The sequence below is a fragment of the Bison bison genome, unplaced genomic scaffold (genome assembly GCF_000754665.1).
Source record: "Bison bison bison isolate TAMUID 2011002044 unplaced genomic scaffold, Bison_UMD1.0 scf7180017864032, whole genome shotgun sequence".
NCBI lineage: Eukaryota > Metazoa > Chordata > Mammalia > Artiodactyla > Bovidae > Bison > Bison bison.
In genome coordinates this window covers 2956632-2963261 of record NW_011494604.1, presented here as the reverse complement: position 1 = coordinate 2963261, position 6630 = coordinate 2956632, and the positions used below count along the sequence as shown (strand labels likewise).

At 49.9% G+C, this 6630-nt stretch overlaps 1 protein-coding gene across 1 annotated transcript in view; it reads left to right on the top strand.

Annotated features, from left to right (window-relative positions):
• ITGB5 (integrin, beta 5) overlaps nt 1-6630 on the top strand; it is a 106980-nt gene that overhangs the window by 518 nt on the left and 99832 nt on the right. The gene's annotated exons all lie outside the window — the stretch shown is intronic.

Below are 6630 nucleotides of genomic sequence, written 5' to 3'. Positions count from 1 at the left end.
GTGAGCTGCCTCTTCCTTTCTCCCAGGGGGGAGACAAAAGAAAAGCTGCATTTTTAGGTGTTAATCCTGTTGTAGGGAAACAAGATCTTCTTCCCTTTTGTAGGGGAACCAGTTATGATTCTTGTACAGTTTTCTGCTATGTGGTAAAAGACCTGAGCTTGTGAAGTGAGTCTTTTGCCTAACGATATAAAACATGCCTGGGTGGTTGGCCTGTTGGAGGATGCCGGTCATTGTTCAGTGGCTTATCTGAGGATGAATATTATGAATTGGCCTTTATGGAATGATTTTACTTGAAAAGAATAGCTGCTGTTTCTTTAGACTCTGTAGGAAGGGATGTAAGTTTGGGATGGTGATAGGCATATTGCTCTCGTAAAGCAATACAAATATCAGTGCTTGGTTGGCTAATCAGGAAATATTCAGTTTCTAAACCTATACTGCCTCTTCCAAGTGACTGTTGTAGATTTTTTTTTTTCCTAGTAAAGAGTAAGATTACTAAACAAGCTACTTTGAAAGAGGACTCTTCCCAACATATGAACCCCTCATTGTATTTGGGGCTTAATGGTACTGTTTTGTTATCAACTTTAAAATCTTTCACGGATTCCTTACAACCTGCATGACAAATCCAAGTTCCATGGCCCCTGCCTGCTTCCCTACCTTCATCTCTTGCTTGCCTTCAACACTTTAGCCCCAGGGGATGACCCGAGCGAGGATCCCCAGAGAGCCCTGACTGATGAACACCCTCATGGTTTTCTCATTGCTGTTTCTCCTAAAGAGCTTCCCAGATTTCCCCTCCTTCTCCTCACCAACGCCTTGTCTTCAGTTTTTAAGAGATTAGTTCAAGACTCATCTACTCCATGAGGACTTTGATGGTTTTCCCCAGACACATCTGTCTGTCCACCCAACCATGTTTCCGTCATCTATCCATCTATCTGCAATAAGAATGTAAGCTTCCCCCACCAGAAATTTAGGGCAGGGGTTTTATCTGTTTTCTTCACTGTTGAACCTCCCATACCCAGAGTAGTGCCTGGCTCATAGTATTAATAGCTGCTCAGTAAGATTGATGAAGGATTTCATTGGGTGGCTGTTTATTACACATCTGCATGTATAGCCCATGACCAACCACCTTTCTGTCTCCCTGTAGTTAGTCCTCCAGCAATAGCACTTGTAACCTCTTACTCTGTGCATTTGTTTTCATGCCTGTTTACAATTAAATCATTATTTCCTTGAGAATCTGTGTCTTCCTCATCTTCAAAATTGGCCAAGAATCTGTCAGGAATTCATATTTGATAAAAGAGGCCAGCTAAAAAGACACCTTGTTTAGAAAATCAAAGTTGAAATCTCAGTTTCACCATAATTTACTGTTTCTTGGTATGTAAAATGAAGATGACAATTCCCACCCTCCAGTACTTTGGAAGTACAAAACAAGGTCAATTCATGAGAGGGCTTGTGGATGGAACTGCTAATTAACTGAGCCTCCTGTACCTTATAGATATTTTCTAGTGGAATGTGAGCCATGGTTTCTGGAAGTTGGGCTGGATTGTCAATCTTAGGTCTCTTCCTTTCCCCAAGTCTGATGTCCTGATACTGGTCGTATCTGATGACACTTTTTTATGTTTTTGTTTTTGGCTGAGAAGCACAACATATCTTAGTTCCCCAGCCTGTTCAAGTCCATGTCCCCTGCGTTGGAAGCTTGGAGTCAACCACTGGACCACCAGAGAAATCCCGACTGATATCTCCAGGAGTAAATCATTGTCCTGGTCCACACCTGGGTCCCCTCTGTAGCTTACTGGGCTCTGTCTGTGCTTATGGCCTCAGTCTTGGCTAATGAACCTCCTGTGATACCTGCGTGGGAATGCAGCTTCCCATCCCCTTTGGGGGTGAACTTTCTCCAGGGCCTGAGTAGTCTCAAAGCTGAGTTTGGGGCTTTCTAGACTGCCCCTTAACAGGGTGAGTGTGGCTGAGTGCCATAATCATGAATCCTGGGACATCATCAAAGAGGTGAAGTTATCTGTCGAGAGCACATGATGTGGAGGGGCTGGTACCCAGTAGGGGGCTGGGTCCCTAACCAGTGTGTTCTTGTGGATTCCGGGCTGCATACCACCACAGATTAACCCCCAAACACATTCCATTGAGCACCTCTGCTTCAGATCCTACAATGGCTTTCTTGTTTACCTGGGGTGGGGGTGGGGACGCCTTACTCTGCATTTAACAAACTTGTAACCTAATTCCATCTCCCAGGTCCCCCTCCCATTGCTCTGTTCTCCCACAGGTGTGGCGTTTGAGTCAGCCAGTGCCCTTGCCACCCTTCCCCGCCCCCACTTCATGCTACTCTGTCTGCCTGGTTCTGCTGCTTGGCTGGCCCTGTTAACCTGGCTCTCCTGTCTTCATCTTTCAACTGTGGCTTCATTTTCTCTGGTAGCTACAGATCTTACCCTCTGGCTCTAAGGTCAGAGTCTCCAGACTCTCTCCTACCCTGGTTGAGGATGTGGCATGGGGCAGGGAGACTGCCGGTCCTTATCACACAACTCAACCCCTGTCCCTTGCCCTTTGTCAGAGCCCGGGGCTGTTCTCCACCAGCTTGAACTCTCCCAGTGCTGTTTGTGCTGCACGGCCTAAGACATACAACAGACTCTGGTGGCTCATTACCTATTTTTCTATTTTGTCCTTCACATTTCTGAAGTAGACATTTGCCTCTGCTCTAAGAGAGTAAGTTTCACAACCCAGCTGGCTGTGAAGGGGTGTGTGCGTGTAAGAATGTGCGCGGGTGCTTTTATGGCAAGGCCTCGGGGCAGCCCACGTGATTTCCACTCACATTTTCTCATCTAAAACCAGTCACAGCACTCAGCCTAAGTGCATAGGGAGCTGGGAGACTTCATGTAGCTGTGTGCCCGGGAAGAAGGGGGAAGGGGCTTTGTGGATCAGCAGCCTGTGCCGGAAGCAGGGAGGCCAGCGTACTGGACAGAGGACGGTGTTTGGGGAGAAGTGGGCGGGGCTGAAGCAGCGGTGCTCCCCCAGGACAGAAAGCAGGGTTACGGGAGCTGGAAAGGAGACAGGCAGGCTAGGCAATGGTGCTGAGGCTGTGGGGAGACGGGAGGCTGTTGGGGTGTGAAGGTGAGACACCCTCAGGAGATGTGGCTGGGAGTAGTTCAGACTGCCATGCAGCCAGAGGGAGAAGGGCCCAGGCTGCCAAGGCCGCCCTGTGGATCCTGGACAGAATCCCGCCGGGACAAGAACAGGGAGGCCTGGGGCACGTCTATGGTGGCTATAGGGGCAGACGTGGGAGAAGGCTGGGGCACCTGGGCTGCGGGGACCAGTCTTTCTCTTGGAGGTGGACATGGAGAGAAGGAATGAAGGGGTCAGTAGGACTGGAGGCGGGAACGTGAGGAAGGAGACAGATTAGAGGCTGGGAAACAAGACCAGCTGACTGGATCTTCTGGGAGATTACCGTGCTGGGGAAAGTAGAGCGGAGGGGTCATGACCTGTATTCTCCTTTGAGCTGGGAAGGAGTGAAACACATGAGTGTCTGCTCCAGCTCACAATGAAACACAGATCTGTGGAGAACATCTCGGTGTGGTCGTGAAAGGGAAGCGTCTCAGCCCATTGTGCATGCTCCATGAACAGCCATCCAGCGCGTTAAGTGCAGCAACCCTGACGGGACTCGCCCGTCTCCCAGCAGCCGGGCCGCGGCGGTATGCTGCCGCTCCCAGCAGCCGGGCCGCGTGGTGGTGTGCTGACGGGGCACGGATTTTAGTTTGTCATCACTTACCTTCGGCCTCCCCTCCCCTCCCCCAGATCCATGAGGGCTCCAGTGGAGCCAGGGCCGCAGCCACAGAGGGCCCCAACTTCCTGCCCCTGCCCAAGTCTCTGCCAGACCCTCTCCCTGTTCACCAGTTTGCATTTGCTTCCCCCTCTTACCAGGATCAGGGTGTCTGCCCATGGTTCGCACCCCCCGACCCCGCCCTGTTCCTGCTTGGGTTCCTCTTTCCCCAGGTCTGCAGTTTCTCAGCTCTTCACCCTGCTGTTTCAGAAACAAACCAAAACACATCTTTTCACCCTGAATACCACCCACATCTTTTTTGAGTTTTGGCTTTCCACAGCAGGCAGTGAGGCGCACAGGGGATGTGATGACCGGAGTGGTGCAGGCGGACAAGCTGAGTGCCCTGGCCGCTGTGCCCGACCGCCGAGAGCCTGCTGAGCACTGGTCTTGGCTGCAGGAGGGAGTTTTTTGATTAACAAAATGTATGAGAATTAAGTACTATTTAGGTGAGCAGTAGACCTCATTATATCCTCTGTGTGACAGGTGACAGAGGCAGTGCAGAGGGTCAGATTGTAACAGCTCTGAGCACCAGTGTTAGAACAAAGTAAAAGTCATCTAGGTTTGGTACGCCTGCTTCTTATGTTTTTCTTTCTTATGTAATTACCGTTTAGTGACTAAAAGCCATGAAAGATATTTCGAGTTCCAGTGTGCCTTCTGTTGCTTCTCTTAGTGGGTTGCCTGTCATACAGTTACCTTCCCTGAGCCCTTTGGAGGGTTGGAGACAGTGTTTCTGGAGACTGTGTGGACAGATGCTTCCTTCGTGAACTGAAACTTCTTCCACCACAGAGCTGTGGCGCTAGTGGTAAAGAACCCGTCTGCCAGTGCAGGAGACTTAAGAGACACTGGTTCAATCCCTAGGTCGGGAAGATCCCCTGGAGGAGGGCATGGCCACCCACTCCAGTATTCTTGCCTGGAGAATCCCATGGACAGAAGACCCTGGTAGGCTATACAGTCCATGGGGTCGCAAAGACTCGGACATGAACTCAAGCACCTGAGCATGAGAGACCATTCTGAAACTAGTTTCCATTTTTCCATGTTGAGATGAAGTCTCATGCCTGTTTTTCTGCATCAAGTGGATAGTTATCCTCCAAGTTTGATAGGTGGCAGAAGAGTTCGGCACCTGGAGCAGCTAAATTCAGGGGGATGGAGTCTGGGGTCACAGAGTTAGTTTCCTGCTCTGGAATTCAGCAGTGACCTTGACCAAGAAGGGCGGCAGATGATGCAAGGAACACTGAGCTTGTGTTCACAAAGCTGAGGCTGGAGAAACTTAAACTCCTCAGGTGAACATAGGCATGAACTTAGGTGTGTGGACCTCAGACTCGTCATCTGTAGAAGCGAGGGGCTGGACCAGGTGATGCATCCGAGGTCCCGTCTCCCTGGAAATTGCTTTGTTCTGACACCTGGCAGAGGCTCTTGGCACATCAGACTTCAGGATGTCACTCATGTGAGGAGGAATTTTAACCATGAGTCCTCCTTTCCTTCAAGAGTTTATAATTTGGGGCATCTGCATTCATTGAATTTAAAGCTTAGGAATGGAGGTATTGAGACATTGTCTTTATAACATTTGTGCCACCTGGCAAGATCATAACTCTCATAACATATGCCCTGGTCTTTGTGATTTTGGTTTCTTCTCTTTTAATGTGCATCTGCCCTTATTCAAAATTAAAATATCGAGTGAGGATCTCAGGGGAAGAGAGCAGAAGCTTGTGGAGGGTTTGTCACTCGCTGCTGGGTCTGCAGTGCTGTCTGTCCCTTTCTTGGGCAGCAGGAGCCTATGCTAGAAATCAGGCATGGCTATCTTCAGATTCCATGCCAGAGAGAACTTCAGCTATTGTGGGCATCCGTGATAGACTTCAAGAAAGCCACGTTATCCTCAAAGGGTTCTCCAGACCTGCATGCCCAGAGGTGCCTCAGCAGGTGTCATTGAGGCCCTAAAGGTCTGGGATAATGACAGGACTTGATTCTATAGATAAAGGTATCTTCAAAGGATGTCAAGCACAGGAGAGAAGCCACTGGGACTGCCCCAAATAGCAAGAAAACCAAACTCTGAAACAGGAGACGGTTGACAGATATGATAGATTTGATGGCCCCGAGGCGAGGTCTGGGTTTGGTATGCGTGTCGTGGTAGGCTGTCCAGTGCTGCCCGTGAAGCTGGAGCTGCTGAGCGGGGCCCCCTGTACTGTCACGTTGCTGACGCGTTTGGCGCTTGTAAAGTCATCCTGCAAGTGGCAGTTTTTATGTGGTCAGTGGTGGTGCTCGTGCTGGCCGACTCCAGGAGTTCGTGGTCTTTCCTGCTGGCGCAGCAAACTTCAAGGAGGCCTTGTGCATTGGAGTGAAGGTTTGCCACAACCTTGAAGAATGTCATTAAGGAGAAATAAAGCTGTTACCAATGAAGGGAATGAAGAGGGCTTTGCTCCTAACAACCTGGAAAATAAAGAAGCCCCGAGCAGTCAGGAAAGCCAGCTACACAAACAAGGCTGTAATGGGCTGTCTGTGGCTGCCCGTCAGCTCTTCAGGTCTGGGAAGTGTGTCCTGGACCTGGAAGTCTCCTGATGAACCCAGCAGGGGAGCAGCAGGTGGCTCTGTACTTGTCCTCCCTCGGGGACTGATAGTGTCTAGCAAAAGCAGCCTTTGAGCAGATTGACTGGGCAGCTCGGACGAAGTTCATTGCTGGTGCTGGTGTCCATGCATCACAGGATGATCTTGCTGACGTAAATGGCTGAGGCTGTGGATGAGGAATCATGCAGCTGCTTCCCACTTAGGGTGAAGCAGTTTGATTCTGTGACATTGTCTGTTCCAGAATGCAGGCTGTA